The sequence below is a fragment of the Arachis hypogaea genome, chromosome 19 (genome assembly GCF_003086295.3).
Source record: "Arachis hypogaea cultivar Tifrunner chromosome 19, arahy.Tifrunner.gnm2.J5K5, whole genome shotgun sequence".
Lineage (NCBI taxonomy): Eukaryota > Viridiplantae > Streptophyta > Magnoliopsida > Fabales > Fabaceae > Arachis > Arachis hypogaea.
The window spans coordinates 101,166,973-101,174,258 of NC_092054.1; the positions used below are offsets into that span (position 1 = coordinate 101,166,973).

General features: G+C 41.7%; 1 non-coding gene across 1 annotated transcript; it reads right to left on the reverse strand.

Moving 5' to 3' along the window:
- Positions 1-826: 826 nt before the first annotated feature.
- On the reverse strand, positions 827-930 carry LOC112780476 (small nucleolar RNA R71). The gene has a single exon (XR_003191309.1). It is a non-coding gene; the product is annotated as a small nucleolar RNA R71 (small nucleolar RNA).
- Between the last annotated feature and the right edge of the window lie 6,356 nt (positions 931-7,286).

Sequence of the window (7,286 nt, forward strand, 5' to 3'; positions counted from 1 at the left end):
TTAAATTGGAGGATAACTAGATTGAGCATTTTATTTTTGTTTGATTTAATTTTCTATTTGAGTCATTTACTTTCTGTTTTAGTTAATTTTGTTTCCCTTCCCCCTACTTTTTCTTTGTTATTTACCATTCATTTCACCAACCCACTAACTGTTTGATATATTGCATCACTCACAGTAACAGTAATTCTGACAGATATACTTTCTGCACCTATTCTCTTTGCTTGTACTTGTTGGTTGTATGACAGGGAGAAGAAGCGGGGCTTCAACTTCCTTTGATTCTGAACCTGAGAGAACCTTCCTTAGATTAAGAAGGGAAGCAAGAGGAAAAAGAGTAGTTGGTGCTGAGGAAGAGGAGGAATACTTTGAACCAAACATGGAAGAAAACATGGAAAACCATCATGAAGAAGAGGCTCACAACCATGGCGGAAGAGGACGAGCAAATCATGCTGGGGAGGATAGAAGAGTTTTAGGCTCTTACATCAATCCAAACCCAGGAAACTGTGGAAGTAGCATTCAAAAGCCAACCATCCACGCCAACAATTTTGAACTAAAACCACAGCTCATCACCCTTGTTCAGAACAACTGTTCGTTCGGAGGGAGTGTCCAAGAGGACCCCAATCAACATCTGACCACCTTCCTGAGAATTTGTGACACAGTGAAGTCTAATGGTGTTCATCCTGACGCCTATAGACTGCTCTTATTTCCATTCTCACTCAAGGATAAGGCAGCCAAGTGGCTGGAGTCTTTCCCAAGGGAGAGCTTGACAACCTGGGAAGATGTGGTGAACAAATTCTTAGCAAGATTTTACCCCCCTCAACGAATCAATAGGCTGAGAGCTGAGGTCCAAACTTTCAGGCAACAAGATGATGAGACTCTGTATGAAGCATGGGAGAGGTTTAAAGACCTAACAAGGAGGTGTCCACCTGACATGTTCAACGAATGGGTGCAGCTGCACATTTTCTATGAAGGGCTCTCTTATGAGTCAAAGAAGGTCGTAGACCATTCATCCGGAGGATCTTTGAACAAGAAGAAGACCATTGAGGAGGCCATAGATGTCATTGAAACTGTAGCAGAGAATGACTACTTCTATGCTTCCGAAAGAGGGAACACAAGAGGAGTAATGGAGCTAAACAATGTAGATGCTCTGTTGGCCCAAAACAAGCTCATTATCCAGCAGCTGGCTAACCTCACCAAGAAGATGGAGAGGAACCAAGTAGCAGCAATCGCCACTTCATCAACAACCCAAGAAGGAGTGAATGAAGAAGCAGAGGGAAGTCAGGAGCAAGCCAACTACATTGGAAATTTACCTAGGCAAAACCATGATCCATACTCCAAGACCTACAACCCTGGATGGAGGAATCACCCAAACTTTGGGTGGGGAAATCAACAAGACCAAAATCTTGATCAAAGATGCCCAAATCCCAACAATGCAAGCCACCAACACTTCACATCTAGACCATATCAACACCCCAATAACAACACCTCTCCACATCCACATCAAAACCAAAATAACTTACCTCATCCTTCCACTTCTAATCATGATCTACAATCATTTGATGACAGACTCTCAAGGATTGAGAATCTACTTGAAGGCATAGGCAAAGAGATTCAAGACAGTAAAGTGTTCCAAGAAGAAGTGATGTCCAATATGCAGAATCAGGATGCTGCCATCAAGAAACTTGAGACACAAATTGGCTACTTATTCAAGCAAAGTCCCAGCCACAACCTTCGCAGTAATACTAACTCAACCAAAAGGGAGGAGTGTCAGGCTATCACCCTTCAGAGTGGGAAGGAACTGAAGGAAACCCCCCAGAAACCACAAGAAGAGGACTCATATAAAGAGGAAGAAGAGCAGAACGAAGCTCGAGTTCCGACTTTGAGTTCACGAAAAGGGGAAGGAGTGCTGAAGCCAGACGTCCCAAGAGTCCCATACCCTCAGCAATTAAAGAAGAAGGGAGATGACAATCAGTTTTCGAGATTTTTGGAAATCTTCAAGAAACTGCAAATCAACATACTCTTTGCTGAAGCAATAAAACAAATTTCACTTTACGCCAAGTTCTTGAAGGAGCTTATGACTAGGAAGAGAAGCTGGAAGAACAACGAGACTGTGATACTAACCGAAGAATGTAGTGCTATCATTCAGCACAAACTGCCCCAGAAATTGAAGGATCCTGGGAGTTTTCAGATCCCTTGCATTATAGGGGAAATCACAGTGGAGAAAGCTCTTTGTGACTTAGGAGCCAGCATCAACTTGATGTCAGTAGCTATAATGAGGAAGATGAAGATAGAGGAGGCTAAACCAACAAAAATGGCCTTACAGTTGGCAGAGAGATCGTTCAAGTTCCCTCATGGCGTAGTAGAGGATTTGCTGGTGAAAGTGGGAGACTTCATATTCCCGGCAGACTTCGTAGTGCTGGACATGCAGGAGGAAGCTAAGACCTCCATTATCTTGGGAAGGCCGTTCTTGGCTACTGCTGGAGCTGTCATTGATGTCTAAAAAGGTGATCTCACCCTGAGATTACACAATGAAAAGATGACAATCAATGTGTTCAAGGCCATGAGTTACCCACAAGAACAACTGGGGGAATGTATGAGGTTGGGCTCACTTGAAGAGGAGGTACAGGAGAGTTTTGAAGAAGAAGAGTCTGAAGAACCCGAAAGAATAATAGAAGAAGAGTGTACATCAAGTGAAGAGGTTGCAACAACAGAAATTGGCATACCAGGTGCATTAAAGGAAGAGAACGAAAAGTCAGAAGCACCTAAACTTGAACTCAAAGCACTGCCACCCACTCTCAAATATGCATACTTAGGAGAAAATGAAAATTACCCAGTGATCATAAGCTCATGCCTCAGCAAAGATCAAGATGATGAACTTATCAAAGTACTGCGACAGCACAAGGATGCCATTGGTTGGACACTTGCTGACCTGAAGGGGATAAGTTCGGCCATATGCATGCACAAGATACTGCTGGAAGATGATGCCAAACCATCCATTCAATCCCAAAGGAGGCTGAACCCAATCATGAAGGAAGTGGTACAGAAGGAAGTTATGAAGTTATGGCAATGGGGGTAATTTACCCAATCTCAGACAGCCCCTGGGTTAGCCCCGTGCATGTCGTCCCAAAAAAGGGAGGAATTACCGTGGTTCCCAATGAGAAGAACGAACTAATTCCTATAAGGACAGTCACAGGATGGCGGATGTGCATAGACTACAGGAAGCTCAACGAGGCTACACGAAAAGATCATTTCCCCCTTCCATTCATGGATCAGATGTTGGAAAGACTTGCAGGGCACGCATATTATTGTTTTCTCGACAGTTATTCAGGATATAACCAAATAGTGGTTGATCCCAGAGATCAAGAGAAAACCTCATTCACTTGCCCATATGGAATGTTTGCCTACAGGCGCATGCCATTTGGGCTATGTAATGCACCTGCGACTTTCCAACACTGCATGCTTTCTATCTTTTCAGATATGATAGAAAAATTCATTGAAGTTTTTATGGATGATTTCTCGGTATTCGGAGATTCCTTTCCTAGTTGCCTACATCACCTCGCCTTGGTATTGAAAAGATGCCAAGAGACCAATTTGGTCTTGAACTGGGAGAAATGTCACTTTATGGTGACAGGAGGAATAGTCCTTGGTCACAAAATTTCTAACCAAGGCATTGAGGTTGACAGAGCTAAAGTAGAACTTATTGAAAAACTGCCTCCACCCAGTGATGTCAGGGCAATTAGGAGCTTTTTAGGGCATGCTGGTTTTTACAGAAGGTTTATTAAAGATTTTTCAAAGATAGCCAAGCCCTTAAGCAATCTCCTTGTATCTGATACACCATTTATCTTTGATGAAACATGCATGTTAGCCTTTGAAAATTTGAAAATGAGGTTGTCCTCTGCTCCTATCATTTCCCCACCTGATTGGAATTTACCGTTTGAATTGATGTGTGATGCATCTGATTTTGTAGTTGGGGTAGTGTCAGGACAGAGGAAAGACAACTTAGTCCATGTGATATACTATGCTAGCAAAGTCCTTAATGATACTCAAAGAAATTATACCACTACTGAAAAGGAGTTACTAGCAATAGTTTTTGCATTTGACAAGTTTAGATCATACCTCATTGGTGCTAAAGTGATTGTTTTTATAGATCACACAGCACTTAAATATTTGTTTGCCAAGCAAGAATCAAAACCAAGACTAATAAGATGGATCTTATTGCTGCAGGAATTCAATATTGAAATCAGAGACAAGAAAGGAGTGGAGAACAAGGTAGCAGATCACCTATCCAAGATTCCTCATGATAAAGATGGAACACCTGATACAAGTGTGAACAAGTTCATCCCTGATGAGCAGTTGATGATAGTTCACAAAGCACCATGGTTCGCAGAGATTGCCAACTTCAAGGCAACTGGGGCATTGCCTCCAGAGATCAATAAACATCAAAAAAGGAAGCTCATGAATGATGCAAAGTACTTTGTCTGGGATGAGCCATATCTATTCAAGAAGTGTTCAGATGGAATCCTTAGAAGATGTGTTTCGGAAGAAGAAGGACGAGAGGTCCTATGGAATTGTCACGGCTCATGCTATGGAGGCCACTTTGGAGGGGATAGAATTGCAGCTAAGGTGTTACAAAGCGGATTCTTTTGGCCCACCCTTTTCAAGGATGCCAAAGAACTAGTAAAGAGCTGCAATGAATGCCAAAGATCTAGAAACTTGCCCAAAAGAAATGAGATGCCACAAAATTTTATCTTGGAACTGGAATTGTTTGATGTGTGGGGAATCGATTTCATGGGACCATTCCCAACCTCATATGCAAACAAGTACATCTTGGTAGCAGTGGATTATGTTTCCAAGTGGGTAGAGGCTATTGCAACCCCAACAAATGATAACAAGGTAGTCATGAACTTCCTCAGGAAGAATATCTTTAGCCGGTTTGGAGTCCCACGAGCACTCATCAGTGATGGAGGGAGCCATTTTTGTAACAGACCACTAGAAGCTCTTCTCCTACGATATGGGGTAAAACACAAGGTAGCCACACCTTACCATCCCCAAACAAGTGGACAACTGAGATATCCAACAGAGAGCTAAAGAGAATTCTAGAAAAGACTGTGGGTGCATCAAGAAAGGATTGGTCAAAGAAGCTGGATGATGCTCTTTGGGCATACAGAACAGCATTCAAAACACCACTTGGAATGTCCCCATATCAACTAGTGTATGGGAAAGCTTGTCATTTACCACTGGAGCTGGAACACAAAGCTCTCTGGGCTATCAAGATACTAAATTTTGACAGCATTGCTACTGGTGCAAAGAGGATCTTGCAGCTGCAAGAGATGGAGGAATTCAGGTCACAAGCCTATGAAAATACCAAGATGTATAAAGAGAAAGCAAAGAGAAGACATGACCTGCATCTTGCACCCAGGAGTTTCGAAAAGGGGCAGCGAGTACTCCTTTACAATTCCAAATTGAGACTATTCCCAGGAAAATTCAAATCAAGGTGGTCCGGACCTTTTCTTGTCACAAAAGTTTCGCCATATGGACACATCGAAATCATGGATGAAGGTTCAGAGAGGACTTTTACAGTGAACGGACAAAGACTCAAGCATTATCTGGGCAACATGGGGAAAAACCCCAGAGTAAATTACCATCTCAAGTAAAGGAGGAACCGTTGAGCTAGCGACGATAAAAGAGCGCTCTGTTGGGAGGCAACCCAACCTCAGGTAGTTTTCTTTTCATCTTTATTTCAATAAGGATCACAAGTTGTTTCCCCTGTATTGCGAGGAGCTAAGTTTGGTGTTCCACACCAAAACAATTCAAGAGTGAAAGTGTGATTCTAAGTTTGGTGTTCCACCAAAGACATTAGTTAGAATTACACCCCACTCCCAAAACACATTGCTAGCTCCAACCAATCAAGGGAAACCACTTAGATGTAGTTAGACTTTAGTAATAATTGTTTTGTTAACAACAAAATATGAGGTTCTCTGCATATATGCAATGTTTTGTACTGGGCAAGGAACTAAATTTGGTGTTCACACACCAAATTAAGTTCAAAAGCCACAAGCATACATGCAAGCTAACTATGTCTCAAGTGCTTTGGGAACAAGCAACTTTCAATAACTTTGCAGGAATCTTATGAAGAAATGGTGCACCTTCACCCAAGGAAGTGAAGTAGCAAGGACTAGGATGATGACAAAGAAAGAGGACAACTAGAAATCATCACCCGAAGGTTGCATTGTTACTTAATTCCATTATACTCAGAATTGTTGAAAATTGAAAGTCTGAATGCACTTTTGATTAATAGTTACTCGTAGTTGGAACCTTTTTCAATTCTGTCTCTTAAGTTTTGTGTTGAAGAGGTCTATGCTTGCTGGTCTTTATGTCACTGCACCCTTACTTTGCTTACTTGTATGTTTGTTCCTTTAAATCAAATGAAAAGAGAATGAGTGTTTTTAAAGACCAGAGAGGAGTTCATACTATGGAATAAGTTCATGAGTTTATGGTATAGTCATAAGTTAGCTAAGTTGGTTCAACCATAAGGTGGGAGGACAACTATCTGTCATGAATACTATGCTTGAGACACACCCCATGAGACTAGCTAAATAAGAAGATCCTAATAAGAAAAAGGGAAAGAACAATCAAAGTTGAGGAATAAAAGAAAAAGAACAAGCAATAAGGCTAGGCACCAATGGTTTTTAATCTTGAGGCATGTGTCTGTGGTGTTCCTGTGTGAGGGATCTACTTGGATGAATAAGCTCTTAGGGGTGCCTTATCACTTGGTAGCTTGGGTTAACTAACTCGGGATTATCAGCTGAAAGTCCACTATCAAGAGTAACCCTCAATACAGAGCATTTAGTAACTCAAAGAGGTGCTGGACACCAAGGTCTCAAGAAAAGAAAATAAATAAACTATGTGCCTGTGGTGTGTATGTATGGGGGGGAGACTTGAGCAAGTAAGTCCTTAGAGGTGCTTCAACACCTAGCACCTTGAACCAACTGGTTCAGGAGTGTTGACTGAAAGCTTATTTTAAAGAGTTGCCCCCCTTACAGAGCACTTAGCTTAAGAACAAAAATAAGCCCTGAAATAACAACAAAAGGATCAATGAATAAAAGTCTCATGGGATGCAATCACAGTGAGTATTCTAGGATGACTCATTTCTCTTGGCATTCCATTCATCATTCTCTTGTTCCAGTACTTGCTTAAGGACAAGCAAGCTTTAAGTTTGGTGTTGTAATGCCAGGGCATTTTGGCCAGTTTCACTGACCTTTTCTTTACTGTTTTTAGGCTAGTTTCAT